Raw genomic sequence first — 7960 nt, 5'->3', positions numbered from 1 at the left:
TGAATTCTATCCCCAAACCCAGGATTGCTGCAACCATGACCATGGCTTTCTGCGGGGGTGGGGAGTCGGGGACTTGCAATGCTGGTGATTTTGCAGCCCTATAAGTATCTAAACAGCACAGCTGCATTTCCTTTGCATATACTCTTTTTCCCACTTCACTTTAAGTCGCTGAATTATCTGTCCTTTAAAGACTTTTAAAAATATTCCTCTAGAATCTAAATGCAAATCCATCAGTAAAGGACAAATTACCAATCAAAAATCATCTCAAGGTCGATGGGGTCGACACATCACCTTTGGCCTCACAGCAAGAGCCAGAAGACCAGTTTCAAGACTGCCTAACCCCAACCTTTTAAAAGCTAATCTTATTTTTAATAAACATTCGTGGGAGGCACAAGCAGAAAAAAATTTGCAATAAACGTTATTTCTATGACTCCATGAGTTTATTGACTTTTGACCTTTCCCAGTGGTTGAATCCTGGCCAGTTAATAGGATCAAGTTATGTTTCATCCAATACAAGAGCAACAACCCAACACTTCAGGCTTCAGCCCATGCACTTAGGAAAGCCAGGCTCTAGCTACTCACCCCCATCCCCTGAGCATTCCACCTCGCAGTCATGAGCTTGTAATGTCAAATTCCTACTAGCATTATAAGTTCTCCAAAATCCTTAGAAAATACTACTTTTGAGTACTGGAGTTCAAAATAGAAATAGACCAAAATGTCAGATTTTGAAAAACCTTACATCCGGCCTGAATTTTACACATTTGATTCCCTTCTAAGAAAGCAGTCAGCAGAGTACTAGTTAAGACAAGGACTCGGGAGCCAGACTGCCTGGGTTGGAATCCCAGCTCTCTCTCTTACTGGGTATGTAACTTCACTAACTTATTGGGAGATGCCTCGGTGTACTCATCTAGAAAATGAAAACAAAAATAGAATCTTCCTCATAGGGCTGTTGTGAGGAATCAATGAGTTATTAATACATGAGAATTTCTTGGAGCAATGCATGGGGCACTGTTTGCTGGAATTACTGTGACAATCTCTCTTTCCCATTAAATCAACCAACAGAAACATCAGACATTGAAATATTTCTACATGTATCTACAATCAACATGAAACGAGGGAACTTCGAAGTAGAAAGCATTGAGGCGAGAGTTTAAAAAACAAAAAAGCGGAGGAACCCTAAAGCAATTGTGTTTCCTCTCTGTGGTCAAGTAGCACAAGTAGAGACAACGTATGCTATTTCACCAACAGGACGGCTTCCAGCTATGTGTGTTACATTATATTCCTTTCAAAAGCTTGTTATTTTTACTCGTTGTTTTAGCCCTAAAGGCACAGCGAGTCTAGCACAGGTGTTTCTGGGGCTTTGGATTGTTCTGTACTTGAGCAGTCAACATGTAATAAGCCATTCAAAGAGGTTTATCCCATGTAGGTGCAAGGAAGGCACCCAGCACACTCACGGGACGCAAACATCACGAGGTAACTTAGTGAGCACCTTGCTCGCTGAAGGGAGGATGGTATTATTTTTAAGCGTCACTTTGTTATCTCTTACACCTCAGCTGCAAAGCTGTATTACCAACGTATCATCTAGGGAAACAGCATCGTACCCTGAAAAAAAAACCTCCAGGGTACAAGGAATCTTGGGAAGTGGTTACATTTGTAAAATGCACAATCTGGAAACTAGTCTTGGGGCCCTGCCTGCATCTGAGCGAATGCCTCGTGATGTGTCACTTCGTTGTAAAAACAGAAGTGATCTGTGGTCAGCGGGGCTCCCGGTGTTATAGGCGGTAGCGGCGGGCGCTGGCCTGGGGGAGTCTGAGGACACTCGCTAGGTGGCAGGGGGCTCAGCTCTTCACCCAGAGAAAGTCTTCGCACGCAGCTGCTCAGAACCAAGACACTTTACACATCCTAGTCAGCGCGCGCGCGCACACACACACACAGAACACACAGACACACACACACACCTTCCTCTATAACCATCCCACCACACGTGGGGCCTCGCAGTCCAGGACCAGGCCTGCCCCGGGCCCTCCCCTCCTTCCAGCTCCTGCCTCACGCCCCCCCCAGGACACCCCTCCCCTGAGGTCCCCCAGCAGGGGGTGCTCCGTGCAGACTCACATGCTTCAGAAGACAGTACTACCGAACGGATGCTCGGGATCCGGTCATACTTCCGACACCTCCCGCCTCTAACACCGTGTTGAAAACCCCCTTTTGTAAAATTCCTGCCATCTGGCTACACGACCTTTTGCCTCTTCCCTCAGCAAGTCCACCAGCTCTCCCCTCCCCGCAACTCCCTAAAGACTGGAGCCACCGGTTACAGCATCCGTCTCTACCCCGGCCCGGCCACGTCCCATCTTCACCAAATGCCGTGGTCCCTCCATCCTTCACTCCTCAACACCGAATGCCTCCGACAGCTCCGCTTCAGCTTCCTGCCCCTGGGTCTCTCCGCTCCACAAACCCTCCGTCCCAGAAGATCAAAGCCAAGCCCCCCGCACACCGAGGCCTGTCATGCAGCAACTCCAACAATCTTCTTCAAGTCCAGTGAGTCTCTCCGGCCCCCCCCACCGCCCACCCCGTCTGCACTGCGTTACCCAGCTGGTGTGGACACCGGGCTCTATCACTCCATCGGTTCTAATCAATGGTCAACTCTTTCCTCCTACACCACTTGAGGAGTGAACCAACACAACAGCCTTCCTTCTTCAACTTGACATCTGAAATGTGCTTCTTCGTATCTGGTCAACTGACACCTCCAAACCTGGGCTGGATAACCTTCCATATGGACCCCCAGCACCCCGTAACGACACGCATCACACAATCGTCTCTCCACTCTGTAATCCCCACCACTCCCAAGTCTGCCTGGTTCCCAGGGGTGAGACTGTCCCTTTCACTATTGTACCCACACAGCCTGGCACAAGATATGGTGCACAGTGGCCACGAAACACTTTTAAATCAAGAAATATTGCCAAATCTGTGCTTTAGAAGTCACACAAAAGGGCAGACAAGCTGAAAAACCAATCCTCGTGAACAGCGACCATTAGCAAAATAAGATGCCAAGTGATACCGAAGAAATGTAAGAAATGACGTGTAGGGACACTAATTTATGCAGGATTTCAAAACTGTCTGGCAAAATATGTCATAAAAGAAATGTGGGCTACAAAGTCACAGATAATAATTTTTAAAACTTAACAGGGAGAAAGAACAAAATCATTCTAGTATTTTTTTCTCTTTGGTATATGATATGAAGAATAAACATGAATTCAAAGATAACTGATTTTCAATTGCCTAGAATTCGGTTAAATAAGACAACTTCCTACAAAATCTTAATTAATGGGGTGAGGAGGAGAAGTAAAGAGAGAAATAAAGAGGTTAGAACAAATCCCCCCTTGTGTTCGAAGATAAAATAGGCGAGGACTGACTGTCCCATTAAATCCAGAAGACAAACACTGTTGATATTTCAGGCAAGGGGTAACAAATACTTGATACAGTAACAGAATTTCAGGAGGAACTACCTAGAAACTGAAATAAAAGCACCTTCTTTCTAAATTTAAGTTCACAAAGCTTAAGGTTCCTAAATGCAACATCTGCATTTTCTACCCACTACTCCATAAAAAAACAGAAAAAACAACTAAAATCAGCATTGTTTTTCAGCATAGAAATGTTTTACCTGCATGAGTTTGGTGTCGTGTCCAGTATAAACAACTATGCCAAAGACCCACTGAGTATTTCTAAGCTGTGTACCTCTTAATAAGATCTGGTCAGGCCCAAGGGCAACAGGGCTAAAAATAAGAAACAACATTTATATTTAATGATACTTTGAAAAAATGAGCATGAATTTTCCCCTTAAACATAAGCCCACAATAAATCAAATGTTTCCTTTAGTCAAATTTGGACTATTTCACTGGGACACAGGGCCCATAAAGGTTATCCCTGGCTTAATCTACCCAAGGTTTATCTCATCCATTCATCAACATAGAAAAAGGTTTTTTTTTTTGTCTCCTATAAAACGTTAAAAGGAAATTGTGTCGCTTATAACTCTCTCTTATGAAACTCAATATCCGAAAAGGAAATTAACATAATCAGAAGTTTATTCATTTGGGAAAGCCAGTTTATAGACTCTAAGGAAAAAAAAAAAGCTACAATAACAAATTTGTCAAAGCTAACTTAATGATTTAAAAAAAGTCTGAGTGATAATTTAGAAATTTAAAGTGGGAGCCTACAAAACAGCCCTATGTACTACATGAAACCAAGAAGGGTGTCACACTTAGACTTGTCAGAGTTATTTTGGGTTGATTCCCGTGATCGGGTCCTTCCCTTTGGGTCTGTTCAAAATATAAAGGCGGGGTGCACTGGTAAGAAGCATGCAGATTGACGATGAGCAGAAGAGAGAAGCTGCGCCCCAACGTAACGACAAAAAATGACTCAAATGATAAATGCCAAGAGGACAAAGACAACAGAATAGAGACAACAGAGCAGTGAACATTCTGAAGGAAGGGCAACTGGTCCTTTCATTGAACGTGCTAAAAACACAGACTACTTAGAAGAAAGCAAAGGGAAAAAACATGTTTCTCCAATAAATGTCAGGTCTTATACACTTCAGACATCTCTCTTCTGCTTTTCTGAACAATTTTACGCAGCCAAAACCAACTACTCTCCTCCCTGGCGAGTAATACACACAGAAAGACCAGGCCAGTTCTGTGAACCTCACTTCAGACCCTCGGGATATTTTTCTTGCCAAAAATCAGGTCTTTCCTTAAATTTAAGGGAAGGTTTAAATGGATTAAAATGGTGTTTCAAGAAAAGCTCAGTCTCCCATATCTAAGCTAAACATGAAGAAATCTGTTTTAAAATATTATGAAAGCAGAAAACAAACTGATATTTGCCAAAGCTCCTGTAATTCTTAGTCACATTAAAAATAAATTAAAATAAAATCCACTAAGACAAGAGGAAGCGATACCTTTTCCCATCCAAGTTCAAGTTTCCGGTGAAATCGTAGAGGTGGCGATTGGGCCCTTCACACTCTATGCTCCCAGACAACTTCATCAGCACCTCCCTCACCTGCATGTCAGCTGTGTGACTCACACCCTGAAACATTCAACCCAAAGAGGAAACTGAACACAATCTTCCAGGTTTACGAATGACACTCAGCATCCCTACTGTTCATCAAAAGGAAATAAAGAATCAACTAAAATGGAATCGTTGGGTGGGGTCCTCAAGCTACCAGCCCTTCAGGGTGGACTTCACGGGCAGCTTCGGTCACAGCAACCTAATACAAAAGGTGTAGAAGAATTCAATCTATAATAACAATTTTACGTTTAAATTAATAACTCATGTTGACACAAATTTTCTGCTGCACCAAGTTGCATTGGATGATTCTGTCCACATATCTTTCTTTTCTATCTTAGATATTTGACTTAGACATTTTTTTCTCTTTAAAGAAGAGTTACAGGGTGCTAGATATCACACTATGTTAAAGGGGTGCTTTATTCTGTGTTTATGGCCACGTAAGGGCACAGCTAATGGAGTGTGCTTTCTGTAAAGGGTTTGGGTGTGTTGCTCATGACTTTAGCATGGATGCATCAGCACAGTGGTGGAGTCCTGACTTTGTGCTTCACTGAATTCTTTCCTCCAGAAAAAGCACTGACTGGTACGTGAGGGGAGCACTGTTGCCATTTGGGCCCCGTAACAACGCAAGTCATAAAAGGTGGCTTTTTACCTGACGTATTTTAAGGTTCGTCTCCCCATCGAGATTGGCTGTTTCAACATAACACATTGCCTGAGGTTCACTAAGGAGAGAAAACAAAAGAAGTTGAGTAACGTCCCCTCCCCCCATTCACAGCTCAGAAAGCCTCAACCGTGGAAACTGCTGACCGGCCCTTCAAAGTGGTGTCATAACTGACCGCCACGGGAATAGTGACCGATGAGACAGACAGGACAGACAGACAGGTGTGTGGAGGGCACAGCGCCAAGACGAGCTGTCTCTCCAATGATCCACCCGCACAGACCCCACAAAACGGCCGCCCGACTCCAAGTGGACAGAAATAGCAGAGGATGAATGGGAAGGGGACAGGCCTGCGATGGGAAGCAAGAGGTCCCAGCTAAGACCGCCCCGTGGGCTCAGGTGACCCTGGAAGTCAGACGCTGGCCTACCCTGGACCGAAACAGCCGCCCAGGCCAGGCCAGGCCAGCACACACACCTTCTGAAGGAGATTACAGCCAGAGGAACTGAGAAATCAAGGCATAGGCTTGGCAGGGTTTTTCTTCCCTGCAGTTTTTACTGTGTCGACAGGCAACTTTTTAATCAAAACACCTGATTTTAAAGTATAGAAAACTCAAAGAATAGGTACAGAGTATAGCATCTGCCACGCTTAAACATAAGCGTGGCAGATACTATACTCCTACTTTGGACGCTCAGGTCCAGGGAGCATAGTTAGGGTTTAACAGATCCTGTGACCACCAGCCACGTACAATCTCCTGGCACTGCCCTTCCGGGCCGTGTGGCCTCAGCAAGTTCAAGGATCTCTCTGTAGCCCTTGTTTTTTCATGTACCAAGTAAGGCTGTCAAGGGCCGTTGGGAAGATTAAATGGGGTAACGTGCTCAACGGGCCACTTGGGACAAACACCAAGGAACCTGGAAAATGGGATGTCAGCTCAGGCAATCCTTATTCAAAGCTGGCTTTCTGAGGGTCACACCCAAAACTCATAACCCAAACTATCTCAAGTGATCAACGTTTTACTATTTCTGAGAGTTTCTCTGGTACTAATAGGGACAAACATGAATCCTGCCCCATGTATATGGGGCCTTTCCCCCTCTACAGGCCTGGGGTCCTTTTATTAAACCTTTTATCTCAGCAGAAAATTTGTGCTAAGCCTTAAAATCTGACAAAATAAGTGATTCAATCCCATAAAAGCGAGTCTGTCTGCACTCAAATCAAACACATGCAGTGTGACAACTGATGCCCAGCAGCACATCAGTACAGAGAGGGTTAGTCTTGGCATCATCTAATTTAATCTTGTTCTCAAACAGAAGCTTATTCTTATCCTGATTTTGGCTTTCCTTCTTTGATATATACTTTTACGTATCATCCAAGGAAAAGTCAAGGACTGTGTTGTCTATCGTTTACACCACTTGGTGATGAAACCTCTGTAGCACAAAATTACCTAAAAAACATGGCAATGGTGCTTAGACAGAAAGGGGGCAAAATATGGACCATCTGCAAGTCATGTACACACTGAGAAATGCCCGTGGGTCTCTGAACCACTATAAGGGGAGGCATTCGATTCTGCAGAGAAGGCTGCTGGCTGGACCCACCAGAGCCGCTCCTGAAGTTTCAGACACGCTGTGACCGGGATGCTACTGAACAAATCACTCCACTGCTCTGGAATGTATCCCTACAAACGAGGAATAGCCCAAAACAGCCATGAGATGAAAGTGAATCAATAAATATAAAAAGACTTCAGAAAAAAAGTACAAAGAAATGAATGGGAGAAAGAAAACTCAGGGTTAAGGCCAAAAAATGCAAAGAAGTAAAGGAAGAAAAGGCGGGGGAGAGGGTGGTGACCCAGAGGGTGCAGGGAAGGTAGCTGGAGGCTTCTGCAGGCACTAGGTAACACTCCATTGTTCTCAACACCGATTTCAAAACCATGCCACGAGCCACCTGACCTGGAGGACAGCAGGACCACATCTGCGGGAAGACACTGCCCGTTGACGACCTTCACGATGTCTCCCACAGCTACCTAGAACACAGGAACAAGGACCGAGAAACATGAGAGGCAGGAAAGCGCAAATGGTGATAAAAGTGGTTAAACGTCGGGAGAAAAAAATTACTGTGTAAAGTGTGTGCCGTGAAGCTTAAGGCAGAGAAGCTCAAATTATTTCCCTCGACAAGAATAAAAGGAACATTTCAATACAGACAAAAGGTAATACTGCCTTTCTGCAATGATGCCGAACGAAGAAAAAAAAAAAGGA

This window comes from Mesoplodon bidens (assembly GCF_964165515.1).
Source record: "Mesoplodon bidens genome assembly, chromosome: 17".
In the NCBI taxonomy this organism is placed as follows: Eukaryota; Metazoa; Chordata; class Mammalia; order Artiodactyla; family Ziphiidae; genus Mesoplodon; species Mesoplodon bidens.
This window is presented reverse-complemented; position numbering follows the sequence as displayed.